Source organism: Lepisma saccharinum, chromosome 1 (genome assembly GCF_977018435.1).
Source record: "Lepisma saccharinum chromosome 1, izLepSacc3.1, whole genome shotgun sequence".
Classification (NCBI taxonomy): domain Eukaryota; kingdom Metazoa; phylum Arthropoda; class Insecta; order Zygentoma; family Lepismatidae; genus Lepisma; species Lepisma saccharinum.
This window is the reverse complement of record NC_139229.1, coordinates 165094735-165111583: the sequence shown is the minus strand read 5'-3', so window position 1 is coordinate 165111583 and position 16849 is coordinate 165094735. Positions and strand designations below refer to the sequence as shown.

Below are 16849 nucleotides of genomic sequence, written 5' to 3'. Positions count from 1 at the left end.
GCAACATCGGGAATGCCCTCAATTAAAATGGATGGATGGAAAATGAGACGCACCTGCCATCTCTTAGCGACCTTCTAAACTAAAGAGCCAGTTACATGGAATGTAAAGCAACTTCATGAGAAGCTTGGTACAGATGCGATCTTACACATTTAGAAAGCATATTTAGTAGGTAAAGTAATAGAAGCTTTCCAGATTGATCATTTTAGTTAAATCTCGGAACCAAATTAATACAAAAAAATTACAATTGTCTTTATGTATTCCTTCCAATGTTCGCATATCCCTCACATTTTACTAGTTCTCGATAAAAATGGCAATAGCACGTGTTATATTATGAATGAAATATATATATATATATATATATATATATATATATATATATATATATATATATATGTGTGTGTGTATATATGCACACAAAACACACACACGCACGCACACATATATATATATGTTTGTATCAATAAGATGATATAAGAAATACTCTCGTGCCTCCTCGATGGCTATACCTCGAAGAGTAACATAGCTATTTGGATCCCGCTTTATATATGTATATCAGGATTAGCCTATCTCGCCGTAAAGCGGAGTTAGAAAAAAACCTAAAAAAATAGAGAACAGATGTCTTATTTATAACATTGTGGTGCTATAGTCAAGGGATTCTTTCAAAAGAAATGGAAATTGCCTTCAATATGGATATTGGATTGGCTCTTAATACAACTTGATAGTCAGTAGCGTGCGCAGGATTTCGAAATAAGTTTTAATTATACTTCTTTTTAGAAGAGCCCTCCCTCATTTTGCCTTCTTCTCCTGCTTTTGACGTTTTTCTTTAATAGTACTAGGATTGAGAGGGGGGATTATGACTCCTAACAACCCCCCTGGCGACGCCATTGTTAATAGTACACCTTTATTCAGATTGTTACTGAAATATTCACTTATATTGGTAAATTTGAGCACTCAAAGTACGCTAGAGTAAATTTGTTTATTTAATGAAATTAAGATCTCCACGCTTAGAGGTGACGAAGGAAAGTGTGGGAGGGAGACCGGAAGTCGGTCGGTAAGCCAAGGCCCTTCATGGGCTGTCGCGCTAAGAATTATTATTTATTATTATATCGCTGAATGTAGTCTACTAACCGTCTCACTCTGAACGGTAACAATTAGAATTCAGTTATATATCATTTTTCATTAAAGTTACAAGAATGATCGGTACATAAATGATCAGAATTTATGTATCATTTACTAACTTTGCTCCAATAGGTTTTTCTCAACTTTTATTGCATGTTACTTCAAGATTTTCCACTGTTCATAACTTATATACCGACACACACAGGGGCGGCCGCTCATAAGGACGATACGGACGCCGCACTGCCGTGTGTAACCACAAGTGAACAAACATTACATTAACATTTATATATTAGCTTTTACATTGTCTGAATTGCAAATATTCCGTTGCTTATAGATCGTTGGTTAGTCGGTTCTGTATTCATTCCTCCGCGACAATTGCGAAGTTTGCACGCCACCGTGCGGGGGGAACGGAACTTCGAGAGAAATCTGGCGGGGCGCCGTCCTCTCACTTAACGAGACGTAGAACATTATCAGGCGCAGCCGCGAAGGGTAAGAGGGAACTGGGGGAATAACACGCGCTGGATCTGTGCATGGGAGGACGGAGGGTTTGTCGTCCGAAACCCACCTCCAAGCCGAAACTTGCCCCCTCTCCGGTGAACGGTAAACAATGAAGAGTTGCCAGAAGCAATGAAGTTAACACAAGAAGGAAAATTACCAACCGTCGAAAGAAATCATTCTGTATTCCATAGAGCAATAAATAACGCAATTTCCAATGAGGAAAAAAATATAGTAACTAAAAAAGTACAGACTGCTGATTGATTTTTTTTATTTACCGTCGCTTTCTGCTACATTTCGGTAATCACGACGATGAGGATAAGTGATGATATAATTAAAAATTGATGGAAGGGCACTCACAAACAACACCCATGACCTGGCCGGGATTCGAACCCAGGATCCATGGCTTTGTAATGCTGTATGCTAGCCACGGAAGTCGGCTACAGCTTCTTGTTATTCGCAAAATTAGATTTAATTACATGTTTTGATTAGCACGTTTTGAAAAAAATCCTGATAGTGTGACAAAGTTTCACAATTTCTTTTCAAGCCGGCTGTTAAATAAATCAGAAACTAGTCATCTAAAATCACCAAGAGCCGCTACAGGAACCTGTGAACTACGAATTTCTGAAAATTTGGCAAAATTGTCTGGCAACCCCGAGGCAATAAAATGACCGCATGGGAAGACGATAGTATTGGCATTTGTTGTTTCTTCGTTTTCCATGGAAAAGTGAAGCTTTTTCGGTAGTGTGCTGTAGTTGTGCGTTTGTTGCGATGAGTAATGTGGAGAACTTGTTGGTACAAAGTTTTTCTACCAGAAGTCTGTATGAAAAAAATAAACATAAAAATTCTAGGCCGGCCTAGACCGAATTTGAATCTAGAGCAAGCATGTCTGAAGATGATTTCTGGTAAGTTTGAAGTTTTTACTGTAGAGCTTCTGATAACGCAGATATCACCTTTCCAGTGAGATATTTCCTTTGCTGCCCTATTTCACATATCAATTAGTCATGTTGGACAGGAAAAAGTTTTATGTGTAACATCTTTACTAATAATTTTCACATCCAATGCACGTAAATATTCGTCATTAAGCTTATCAAGCTGTGTAAAAACTAATATCCCTTCTTCTGAATTTTCTGTTAAATAATTACACTGCTCTGCAGCAAAAATGAGGTTTTCAAATGAATGAGTGTTCCTAAATGGAATTTTCACGCTGAGTTCAACGGTGCAATCCGTTTTTTCCTATCACGTCAGGTTTTCGAGAAAATCAGGAATTTGTGTTTCATAAAAGTCCCATTTATATACCATAGGAGGGCATGGAGAGTATGTGGACTGGAAACACTAATTTAACTGTTTTTTTGTTTCACAGCTGGTCGAGTGATTTGTATTCCTAGTGCTGAACGATTGCATGAAGTGACAAATTGTGTATATTCAGACAACAATGTCTTCACGTAACTGCAAAAACGACCCGATCACTTTCTCTTAAGTATGTGGGAAGTACATGTTGTGTAAACAAAGACTAAAGATAACGCCATTCGCCAAAGAAGCCTACCTTGCATATTTTGGACTTGTGCTTGGCGATGAAAATAAACCATGGGTACCCCAGAAAGTATGTAAGACTTGTGTGGAAGGTTTGAGGTTCTCGATGAAAGGACAAATAGAGAAATTCTATTTTGCTCTGCCAATGGTATGGAGGGAACAATTAAACCATACGGATGACTGTTATTTTTGTCAAGTTCAAATGCAAGGTTTTAGTGCCAAGAACAAAAGTGACATAGTGTATCCACATTTGCGATATGCAATGAGACCAATCAACAGTGGTCAAAAGTAGCGAGCTACTTGTAGCGTCGCTACTGTAGCTAGCTACAAAATTTGTAGCTGTAGCTGTAGCGACGCTACATTTTTAAAATTGTAGTTGTAGCGGTAGCGAAGCTACAAAATTCCTGTAGTTGTAGCGAGAATTTCGCTACAGCTACATTTTTTCTCAGCATTTTCAGGTGAATTTTGAATGAGGCACAGCATCAGAAAAAATCGACAATAACCCTTCATTTTTCAGGAGGTTCATAAAGACAGTCTATTACATGGAGATATGAGATTATCTAGATTGTAGATTATAGATATCTGCGTAATTTATTTAATTAGTATCTGAATAATTCAGATATCCAGATAACTGACATATATGAATATATTCTTGCTAACAGCTACGTTTTTTTAGCTGCATCGCTATTTTGGGGAGAAACATGCCTCATTTGCTGCACCACTGGAAAAAAAGTGCCTCGCTTGCGTCACCCTCGGAACAAATCCTGTGGATATTCATGGTGTAAGAGACACCAAAATGTCATTAATTGCTGTGTAAGACACAACTTGCAGTGCAAAAACGAGCCATGGATTTTCCACGGCACTGACAAGTTAATAGTGCCAGCAATAAATGGCTCAGCACGTTAACAGCATTGATCATCGTCAGTATATAGGATCTCACCAGCAAGAAATTATTGTTACAAGAATTATAGAGTTTCTGGAATTACAATTATTTTCGCAATAGTATTTGTTCACAAATTTTAAAATTACAATACGTTTAGAACACTCAGGTTTACACGACAGTTTCCTCAATAATTTTATCATATTGCAAAAAGTATGTACGAGTTATTGACTTTCCTGCAGAAAGGACAATTTTCTTTAGTTAATATACATAGTTTTCAAATTTATGTATTTCTTATACTTTTGCATCACTTTTCTGTAACTTTTGCTAATCATGATATCATCATCATCCTTCGCTGTTTCCTGCCTCTGGCTGGGTCGGCATAGAAGTCAAGCCTCTCCATCTTTCCTGGTCTTCCACCACTCCTCTTTTTCCACGTGTTCCAATTTTGTCCTCTTCTCCTAACACTCTCCACTATCTGCTATTTCCACTTACATCTTGGTCTCCCCCTTGGCCTTATTCCCACTTCTTGTTCATTGTAAGCTCTTACTGGCAGTCTTTATGCACCCATCCTCTTTCAAACTATCTCATCTGTGCCTGATCTATCATGTCCTGAAGCTTCACAACACCCACTGTCTGTCGGATCTCCTCATTTCTTATTCTATCCCTTCTAGTCTTCCTCGATATACTCCTTAAAAAAAACATCTCCACTGCCTGCATCTTTCTTTGTCTCTCTGTGTCATTGTCCAAGTCTCTGCTCCGTACTTAATTATTGACACATAGTATGTGTTATATACTACCTTCTTGCATTTCATAGGTACATCCCTGTTCCATATTAATCTTCGAACGCATTGAAATAGTCCACCACCCATTTGTCCTCTTCTGTTTACCTCCTTATCTATTCTTCCACTTCTCTCAATCATGACAATGAGGATGAATGGTTTATTTAATTATTCTCTTATCTATAGTCGCTTTCTGCCACTTTCGGCTAATTGTGAGAACGAGGAAGAATGATGAATGATCAGCAGTGTGGGGGATTGAGGAGCAGGAGGATCTCATCCTCCCAACTTGGCATCTTTCCTAGTTTTTGTTTTGAGTCCATTTTATGCATAGATAAGCTGATTGAGACTGGATCCTAACCACTATGTGCCTCCACTGGGTATTGAACCTGGGGCCCTTTTGTAGTAAAGGGTTCCAGGTACTTTTCATTCAAAATGCTGACTTGATATTAGTCTATAAAAAATGAAATATTTATTCTCAAGAAAAATATGTTGATGTGTACATAAATACGTAATCCTACCAATTTTATTTGTGTATAGTTGTAATAATTAATTTGGGTAACACCCTAATTGAAATATTCATATATCAAATTTGAATTGATATGCCACTTGCATAGGTATGGTATTCTCAAAAACTATAGTAAAAATAAGTAACTGAAGTAACACTGCTATCAAAATTATCGAATGACTGGAATCATGATAATAAATAACAGAATCTATTTACCAGTAGTAGGGGATTTTTTAATAGCCATATGGTTGTTTTCATTTATTTTATGCAGAAGTAGCGCAAAAAGTAGTGAAGTAGCGAGTAGCGAACAGGAGTAGCGTAGCGAGCTACTTTTTGGAAAATGTAGCTGTAGCTGTAGCGAAGCTACATTTTGGAAGAGTAGCTGTAGCTGTAGCGAAGCTACTTTTAAAATGTAGCGTTCTGATCACTGCCAATCAAACATGACGAAAGTCTACCTATTCCTTCTCGTCCATCTTCAAGCTGTACATCGCCTCGAAAGGAAGTTGTAAGCGATACAACGTACATCAGTGGATCAGTACAAGTGATAATACCCCACACTTATTTAGTCAGACCGCACTGAATGACTTGGTACGTGATCTTGCGTTACCAAAGGAAAGTTCTGAACTGTTAGCTTCTGATCTGAAAGACAGACATTTATTGTTACCTGGCACTAAAATTTCATGTTACAGATCCCGGGAACAAGAAATAGTTTCTTGATTTTCAGAAGAAGGGTCTATGATCTTCTGCAATGACATACCGAAACTTGTAAGGTGGCTTGGTGTGAAGTATGTAACTTCTGAATGGAGGCTTTTCATAGATTCTTCTGTAACCAGCCTGAAAGGTGTTTTACTCCACAATGGTAATGTTCTTGGGTCTGTACCAGTTGCTTATTCTATTACTTTGAATGAAAGAATCATATGAAAGTTTGCAGTTTCTATTGCAGAGTGTGAAGTACTCCGAGTATGGGTGGGTTGTATGTGGTGACTTCAAAGGTATCAACCTTTTACTGGGACTACAAATGGGATACACAAAAATGACCTGTTTCCTGTGCGAGCGGGATAGTCAAGACAGACAAAATCACTGGCAAAGGCGGGAGTGGCCAACCAGAGAACCCTTGACACCCGGAACAAAGAATGTTAGGCATGTGCCCCTTGTGGAACCCACGAAAGTTCTTCTCCCTCCTCTACACATTAAATTGGGTATCATGAGTCAGTTTGTACGTGCCCTATATAAGTACATATGTAGTGTTTATCAGAGAATGACCCTAGATAAGCTGAAAGTGGTCTTTTTACTGGACCTCAGATCAGGAAATTAATGTGTGACACCAATTTTGAGGATACAATGAGCCAAACAGAAAAGCAAGCCTGGGAGAGCTACAATGATGTTAAAAACTTCCTAGGAAACAGAAGGAGTCCAGCTTACAAAACCATTGTGAACACCATGTTGGAAAATTTGAGAAAAGTAGGTTGTAACATGAGTTTGAAGTTACACTTCCTACGTGCTCACATTGACTATTTTCCAGATACCTGTCTTGAATTTTACAGCGAGGAACAGGGTGAACGTTTCCATCAGGATTTGAAAGACATGGAAAGAAGATACCATGGTGGTTGGACTGTGAACATGAAGGCAGACAACTGTTGGTCCCTGAAAACGGAAAGTTCTTCTCATGCATATGGAAGAAGTTCAAAAAGACGAAAATTCCTGCCTGTAAAATAAGTGAGGTCCCTGTAAATAATATCACTTGTTGGTAGTTCTTGTGAACTGTACGTACACTGTGTTTACAATTACATAATTATAATATACACCACGTTTTTAAGCGTGGCAATGATCTTGTAGAAGGGTGTAAATGTATGTCGGTAATGGTTCAATATGCACATTTTGTTTTCATTTTTTTAACAATCTGGACGTGATACAAGAAAACTGCTTACATATTTGGAATCAGCGCCCCAAAATTAGGGGGAAACGACATTCGAAACCAAAACATCAAGAAAAAAATTTCAAATTGTAGAGCGGTGTATTGGCGTGGTGCTAAGCACAGGGGACCACTTTATCTTCTTTACCTTTTTTATATCAAAATATGTGCAAACGTGCAAAACATGATATTCGGTAAAGACGAATTTATCAACTTCTTATCACGTTCGCTGTCATATACGAAATCAATCATTTAAACTCACATTACAAGTAGAGCAAATTTGTGAGCTATCGCCCCTCCACTTTGGTTCACCACAAGCCGCCACTGGATACACATATGGTCGTAGCAAAGCATAAAAAGCTCGGAGTTGCAAAACTCGCTTGCGTTCTCATTGACTACCAGTTACGTGGCGCTTTTCTTCGGCCGGGAGTTGTGGCGTGCTCCTGTAATCCAGCTACCTGGAGGCCGGAATCAGAAGACGGTTTGAGGTCGGGAGTCCTGTTGTCCAGTGGGCCACGTCGACTGGGCGTCCGCACTAAGCTTGGCATCAATATGGTTCCCTTGGGGGAGCCCGAGGGATCCAGGTTGGCTAAGGAGGGGCGTACCGGGCCAGACGGGAAACCGAGCATCCAAAAGTCCCCGTGTCGAGCAGTAGTGGGATAACGCCCGGGAGTGGCAGCTGGCCAGCAGCCTGACCAATACAATTGGACCTGATTCCTTTTGCTATCTTTAATTTGCTCCTTTTTTTATTTACGAAATAATACGTATATCATATCTTACAAATTTCTCTTAACAAATAATTATGTTCTTCAAATAATACATTGTATTTGCGTTCTAAGAACATTTCGTCTTATTCATACTAATGCATTTAAAAAATGTAACTTTTACATCTATCCCATACAACATATTTAAGTAAACTTTTCGATCGAAATTGACCTTCAGTTTCAAGTGAGAGTCGAACAAAAATGTACAGTCACCGGCAATAAAAATGGGACACTTAGATCCTAAAATACTGCCTTTCTTACAATGTGTTACGCCGATGGGCCGACATCTAAGGCTACTACACCCCTCACGCATTGCAGAGGAGCCAGTATTTTAGGATCTAGTTGTCACATTTTTATTGGCGTCCACTGTACAATGTGATAATCAACTCCCTTTTTTAGGAAAATTATTTGTTGAAGGAGAAGATTGATGATGTTCAATACAAGGGTTGAGCATTGATCACTCGGTTACCTGCTCTACATACTAACAAAAATTGAAGAATCAATCTTTGAACATGCACTTTCAGTGCACTCCAATACCTTCCTAAGATTATCCACATACACATATATATATGGGCGTAACTTGGGGTCTAACTTTTCAGGCCACCTTCGACCCAGCAATGGATTTTGGGGACTACAGCCCATATCAGTAGCCTGATCTAGTTAGGGGGCTCACCCGTTCACCCTACCTTACCTCTCATAATTTGAGTCATGATGAGTGACGCACTTTTGTATAGACGAAGCGAATATACATATTTATTTGAAACCATGTCACTGTATACTACTCTTCTTCTGACTCGCTCGCTATTTGGTTAACGGGAACAGAGGGTGAACTCTGGTATGCCTAAGGTAAACGCTCCCATATGGGTCTCCAGGGAACGAACAACCATAGACCGTAACATTGTTGGAAGTTGAATATTAGAGTATTCATGTTAATTCTTAAATCAACTAGTCTTGATTCAACTATTTTTTTTTCCAATGAATTTCTTGGAGACCTTTAAATACGCCGCTGTTTTCACTTTTGTTATACCATCTATCGTTGCGATGAGAGGCAGAGAGGTACCATACAGACACAAGATTCTATAGAATTTGTACGTACGTAATTCCGTATAAATAAATATAGGCCAATATTCAATCACAATCCTTTTAATAAGTACTGCAACGAAGATTAATCCATAAGTAATACAATAATAACTTGGTTTTTACAAATCTGTCATCAACCATCAGCGGTTAATATTATCATCGCAATTGAACAAAATACATTGACAGCGTACAAGGCACAAAAGCAGCAAACACGATACAATTTGATCATACAATACAACACACAGTAAATATCACGCCACTTAAATCAAATAAGAAAACTGATTTACATAGTTATTTCAAAGATTTGCAAAAATTCACATTTACTCACTTCTTTGAGAAGTTCATCCTTGAAAATGCGTTTTCCATTTTGAGACATATTTCTGAAAAGTGCGTAGAAGTTTATACAACGTTCAGTGAAATAATATAGCGTCCCTGTGTATTAATATCTTCCCCGTTTGTGTACATCATCAATGAATATAATCAATGGCGTACAAAGTTGAGGTAAGGAAGGGCATAACCACCTTTTCCCAACATTCCTTAAAAACAAACCCCAAATGGAGGAAAAAGTGGCAAAATATAGGACAGACTATGCTAAGGAAGAGAAGCTGTAATCCTGTCTTCAACCCATATCCCACTATACGAAACGCCACTGAATGAAATACACATTGTTCATAAAAGTTTAAAACTCATGCCAACTTATAAAAATTGCATTCCAATCACAATCTTGTGTAAGTAACAAATTTGGCAAGTGCAGAATTATAATTCCATTTTATAAATAATAGCTGAGGGCATCGTTTTAAAACAGGAGATTGTCTGACAAGTGTGTAGATGGGACTTCCTAAATGCCTGGTTTATGCCGAAAGGTTAATCGGGACTTCTTACCAATTTAATGTGAGAATTCATCCAATCAATTCTACTCGAAACGGTTGAGTTTGGTTGCGGTTGATTGATTTTGTAAGCAAGTGGTCGACGGTGCAATATACCTTACTAATGGCACTACATTTTCATTTCAGACATTAGACCTGTAACTCTGCATAGAGTTTCGATATACGTAAATACTTCGAGAGAACTTGAAAATCAAATATTTACTTTGAAATTTGATTGGACTTGGAACTCCATTATGAAAACGAAGTTAAGGACAATAAAAAATATGCGTATTTTTTGTGGTTTTCTATAGCAAACCGTATTATCTATTAAGTTCTCATTTTTCATAGACTTTAACTGTTTTTTCTGTCCAACGAACCAAAGAGACATTCCTACTCACTGTTGAATGCCGCGTATCAAGCAGTGCACCTGTGCCATCTACCAGCAATCTTTGTAACTAAGTCATTGGCAGCCACAGCCGTGGAATACCTGTCTGGAATGTAACCATCCGTTGCGTAGATAACATGTTATTCTGCCTATTTGGGAAAGCATTTTTTAAGTGTAAAGCATATCGAACTGAATATCAGTGGAAGTTGTGTTTATTGTTGATTGACAGGAAATATTCATTGGTAGTGTGGATTCACCCATTGTCCTATGGTTTGCCCCACGTCTAGGTAATCCTCCGCGAAAGGTGTGAATGAGCCCGTATCAGCGTCGCTCGAAAAAAGCAGCGGACAGATGTCATTTATTCTTCCTTGTCTTACCAATATTGATTCCATTTCCCCCTTCGAAGGCAAATCCATTGCATGGGAGACCTATTGAGACTTTGCTGGGGGGAGGATTGCTCTGTCGAAAGAAGCAGACCACAAGGTTCCCTGTCCGCTAATCTCCCCCTACTCATGCAGGCCAGAGTCTGACCATAACGGACCTATTTTTTCAGCCCCTCACGTTTATAACGCCGACAGGTTTCCAGTGACAAGACAAAACTTTTTCCTAGTGTCTGAAAGAAGAAAAACACCCATTGACGAACATCGCAATACAACTTACATGTAATAGATCCAAGGACTATTTAGGGGGGCGGGGTGTCCAGGGAGTCCGAATCTTCCACGAGAGACTTACGAAGTGCTAAAATTAAATAATGTAAATATGCTTGCTTTGTTTAGCATCTGTCGTATAATCGAGAGAGGTGTATTTCCGTCAAACATATTCTAAGGGAAGGATTACATTGGGGTCAAACAACTTTGGATGACTGTATCAAATAAGATTTATGCACACCACTACTTAAGTAATATGATTAAATATTAAATTTAGAGCTTTTCTTTTCGTCAAATGGATCTAACATCTTTTTCGTTATTCAATAAATATTCAATTCCTTATCTGTTTCACAATCACCTTGCCAGGGCAGTTGTTCAAGGGGTCCCGGGTTCGATACCCGCTGGAGGCACAAGTGGTTCGGATCCCACTTTAAACTGTAGGTCCAGTCCCGATTAGCCTTACTGTGCATAAAGTGGACTTAAAACAGCAACTCAAACCAAACCAAACCAAGCCAGGGCAGTTGTTTTTATACAAATTGAAGCGATCTGAATTATTCATGAGCTAGATAATGAATACGTGCGGTTATATTCCTATTCTTATGGCGTCTTTTTCCCATTCATATAATAACAATATTAATTAATATTTTAATTATTAATTTTATATTACAGTTATTTTAATTTGTTTTTATTATTAGAAGAAGGTACCAACATCATAGGCGTGCGCAGACCCTCTGATAAGGGGGGGGGGGAAAGCCTTGAAAATTCAGTCAGATCGGGAAAGAAAAACCTCATTTTATCATTTTATCTCACTGTTTTAGTTTTTTGCATTGATGTGATATATATATATATATATATATATATATATATATATATATATATATGTGTGTGTGTGTGTGTGTGTGTGTGTGTGTGTGTGTGTGTGTGTGTGTGTGTGTGTTCGCGCGCGCGTGTGTATATTATATATACAGTATATATATACCTAGGTATTAACGTATTATTTAAATACATTACGTAATCTATTCATTCGCCCCTTAACAAACCAACAGCAAAAATTATATAGATTGTCTCTGAAATGTGAGCGCTCGATTTCCTCCAAACCAAACTGTTATAGCAGCAACTGTCTGAATCACTTATTTGTTCTTACTTTCTCTCTGGTAATTTACAATGTATTGGAGAAAAGAAACTGCGAGCGAAGGGAGGAAGAAAATTTTTCGATCCAAATTTTTGAAAGTTGAAAACAGTATTGATTTAATAGGGCGCAAAAAATTTCATGGGACGGCATGGCATTCTCTTTTACAATTTTTCTCAATCAGAATGTTCGGCGCCTAGGGCCAACTCCCGCTACTTCCTAGCTACGGTTCGGAAGTTGACAAGACTGCAAGAAAAGCAGGTACCGCGAGCGAAGCGAGGAAGAAAACTTTGATAAAGAAAAGCTCCATCCGAAGTGTGAAGAATGTGACACCCATGGAAATTAGTTATGGACCAAATGTACCATCACCTGATATGACACCTTTGGAATATGATATTGCGAAGAAAAAACTGTTGGCGTCTTTGCCTTCTACAGATGAGGAAAGACAAGATCTGGAAAACCGAACTCTGCTTCAAAGAAATAGCCGACATTGGAAGGAAATTCGTAGGAAGCTGTTGACAGCCTCCAATTTTGGTGCTGTGTGTAGGCGTAAACCTTACACGTCATTTGAGAAATTAGTGGCATCTCTCCTCTATATGAATTTTGATACCGACGCCATGATATTGGGTAGAAGTCATGAGACCCTGCCATCCAATGCCTGGAAGAAAAAATGGGTGTGAAGGTTAAAGAGTGTTGACTCTTTGTGGATCCCCTCAAAGCAATCCTAGGAGCAACTCCTGATGGAGCAATAAGCAGAGATGGTTTGGTCGAGGTAAAGTGTCCATCATCAGGTGCGTTGATATCACCCGAAGACCTTATTCTACAAAGGAAATGTTCATTCTGGAACGTGAGCAAAGACAAACGTTCAATCGGTGACGTGAATAAGAATCACCATTTCTATTATCAAGTACAAGGCCAATTGCATGTGACCAGAAGGAAATATTGAATGTTTGGTTTGTGGACACCGCAGGGATTACGGATTGAAATTATTCACGGGGATGATGACTTCTGGTCACAGAAGATGGAGACACCATTAACTAACTTCATATTCCTTTAATAAATTCCAAGAGGACTTTTGAACTTCGGGAATGGTGCTAAAGGGGGTAGTGAGGGTTGGAGTCCGTCCGTCAAAATAGTTCTTAGCCCCTAGATTTGTATTGTACAGTAGACGCATTTCGACCGAAACAAGAGATTTTCTTTTTTTTTCATTATAAAATTTTCATAAAGGTCATTACAATGCTCAAGTACATTTCCTACCAGGAAGATGTTACCTTATTACGATGTGTTCTAAAATCGTGAAAGGGCAGGGCAACTGCTTATCTGCCTGGATCAACAACGGCCACTGATCATTTGGTACTAAGAAATTGTTAAATCATGAGTCGCCAAACTTGTCACGAAATTGACATGATATTCTGCTGCCTACCTGGTAGGTGGATTTATTCAGTGGCTGTGAGATTGTTATTTGGTTCTATAGGTTATACATAGAGTTAAATGTGTAAAATTATTATCCTCTACAAATGGTGTTTCCAATTTCCGGAATAGGTGTGAAAAATGAATTTTTGAAAGTTGGAGGACGTTCAACATCTCAAGAACCGTCAAGTTTATTTTCTGTTTGTAGTGATTGATTGATTTAGTTCACTTTACATGGTTTTTCTGTCACTTTTGGCTAATTGCGAATATGAGGGATGAGTGATGATATGATGAAATTGATGAATGGACACCCATACCCAAGCTGGGATTCGAACCCAGGACGTCTGGCGTCGTAGCGCGATGTGCTAATCACTCCGCCACGGGGGGCAGCTTTTCTGATTGTAGTTTCTCATTCGAGTATTTGCAATGAACATAATTGTCAGCGATGTTTTCTCAATCCTTTCATCGTTACATATATTTTTGTTATTGAGAACATCCGAGAGGCAAAAATACGACATTAAGGAATTAAAGGACTACAGAAACTAACTAACTCTTAAATGTTAATAATTAGAAAGTGAACCTTCCCGCCTCCGTTAGCGGTAATAATGATGCTTTTTAATCGAGGGGTCACGAGTTCGATCCACGGTTAGGCACATTTAATTAAGTGGCTCGGATTCCACTATAGCATGTAGGTTTGTCCCGATTAGCCTTTGTGCAACTAAACATTGCAATTTAGTGCAAAAATCAGCAAGATTGGGCAGTTTTATTCCTTGTAAGCCTAGGTCTACATGTTAATAAATTATTATTTATGACGTTGGAAAATAATTTATGCCTAGTGGCCAATTTCTATTCCATGGAGAAGAATCAGATGTGAAGCACATATAAAACTATTGGTAGTTATTTTCACTACTAATCACATCTGCCCAGTGCGAGAGCTGCAACTGTATCCATTGATTTATGTCAATGATATTGATAGTCAATGCTTTTGTCTCCTAGTGTAGGTGAATTTGCAGTGAAAATATGTTTGTTCTCTCAGTGTTACCTTCACAATACAATTGGTAACATCCTCCAACTTATAAAAATTAAATCTTAACACTCGTTCCAAAAATAGTGACATGATTTACATAGGATAATAATTGTTAACATTTAGCTTCGTAGGCATCGTATTATCATCATCGTTTGACCCTCCAACAACCAAACAGCAATCCCACAGCCACTGAACATATCCACCTACCAGATAGGCAGCAGAGTATCTGTAAATTTTTTTGGCAAGTTTGGAGACTTGTGATTTAACAATTACTTAGCACGTATTAAATAATCAATGTCCGTTGTTGATCCATGCAGATCTGCAGCTGCCACCTCCAACCACGATTTTACGTACAACACGTTGTAATAATCTTGCGATCTTATATAAGCAGGAAATGTACTTGAACATTGCAATGGCATTGCCCTAAGGGAAGTTTTATAATGGAAAATATTACGTAAGATAGCTTCTACTTCTTTAATTTTTGATCGCAATCCGTCTACCGTACTATAAAAATCTCGGGGCTACAGGGAGCTTAGATCTGTTGTTGGGGTTTCATCCCCCCTAACCTCCTTGTAGCGCCGTCCCTGGCTGTATGTATTTCGTCCAATGAGTACAAGCTAGCAAAACTGTGAATTTCAACAAGTTTGTAGATAATTCTGCAGCTGTTCATAAAAACAGACGTATTTTATTAGTTTCTTGCTGTGGTTCATTTTCCCATTTCAGCAAAAAAGTATTCACACTCTTTGCATACGGTGAGTAAATGGGGGGAAGGGAGAAGTTGCCCCTTAATAGTCTCACTTAGAAATTTAGTGCAGAGGAATCTAATAACCGTTCTTAAACAACATTATGCTTTTATAGAAATAAAAGTAAATACTATTTTCAAACCTACGAAAGTTCCAAGTAACTACGTAAGGAAAGGGTAGTGTATTACTTCCTATGTACTTGGACTCTCCCACTAGCAAATTTCTTATTAACACCTCCACATATTTTATCCTTTAGTTGTATTATCTGTATGTGTCTGCAGAATAAATTGCCCATATATTGCGCATGAATAAATTATGTGTAGTTCTTTTGAATTTCCGATACTAAAGCACGTTTATACGTACATTAGTCTTTGAACGACAGAGATGGAAAATAAAGCGCCAGCAGAGAACAATGGTGCCACTGAAGTTGAAATTCATCTAATAAAGTGATTTTAGGTGGGTCGGAACACACACGACCCTGTTTTGTTCCCATCAATGTAATAAAAACAGTGAGATGGAATGAGGGCTTTATTTCGTCAGCTGAACTCTTATCAAGGCCCTTGCTCCCCATAATCAGAGGATCTGAGCACGCCTAAAATTCCTTATACAGAAATAGTGTTATTTGTCGTATATCCAGAAAGTTGATTGATTTGCTTTATTTTACTTCGCTTTTTGTGCCACTTTTGGCCAATTTGCAAAGATGGGGATGAGTGATGATATGATGAAATTGATGAATGGACACTCACAAACATCCGCGGCCAAGCCGGAATTCGAACCCGGGACCCCTGGCGTCGTAGCGCGATGTGCCAACCACTCCCCCACGGTGGAGTGTATTTTATTTTACATAAGACCTATGCCTAAAAGTATTTTTGTATATGATGACACAGAACTATCTTATGTTGTGATATCTTTCGGTCTGACTGTAATATATATACATATATACAGGTAATGGATAAAATAATATGAACACCAATGCAATTGCAGAAAACTTGTATTAGTAGGGGGTTGCCCCCCCCCCTTGCCTGAATGACAGCTTGTATCCTACGTGGGATAGACAAATAAAGGTCCTGTACAGTGTGAACTGGAATACGTAGCCACTCCTCGCTCAAAACAGTCTCAAGTTCCGAAAGTGTCATTGGAGGTGGAAACCGATTACGCACTTTGGCCTCCAAAATACCCCACAAAGGCTCAATGATGTTAAGATCGGGGGACTGTGGACACCAGATGAGATGTTCTTCCTCATCACTGTGCTCATCAAACCATGCATCCAGGGAACGCCGCCTTAAAGTAGCACTGACCGTGCGGGCGGAGGGGTTTGCGTGCTTTGTTGAGGCTGAGAGCTATGCCAGCGGTAGATTTTCTACCAGCAGGGTCACCCATGCTGGACAGGTCTCAGAAGAGAAGCCAGACTAAGGCGTTCTGCAACGCCCCATCTTACCTAGTATATCCTATCCCAATATTCCTACCCAGTCCCAAACAAACAAATGCGAACATCTGCATCTGTGTCCCACGTTGTGGAGTGGCAAGTGCCAAGGCCTAAAGATGGCAGCCCCATCATGGCACTCGGGGTCA

At 38.8% G+C, this 16849-nt stretch overlaps 1 protein-coding gene across 1 annotated transcript in view; it reads left to right on the top strand.

Moving 5' to 3' along the window:
- mas (trypsin-like serine protease domain-containing protein masquerade) overlaps positions 1-16849 on the top strand; it is a 419698-nt gene that overhangs the window by 145287 nt on the left and 257562 nt on the right. The window lies entirely within an intron of this gene.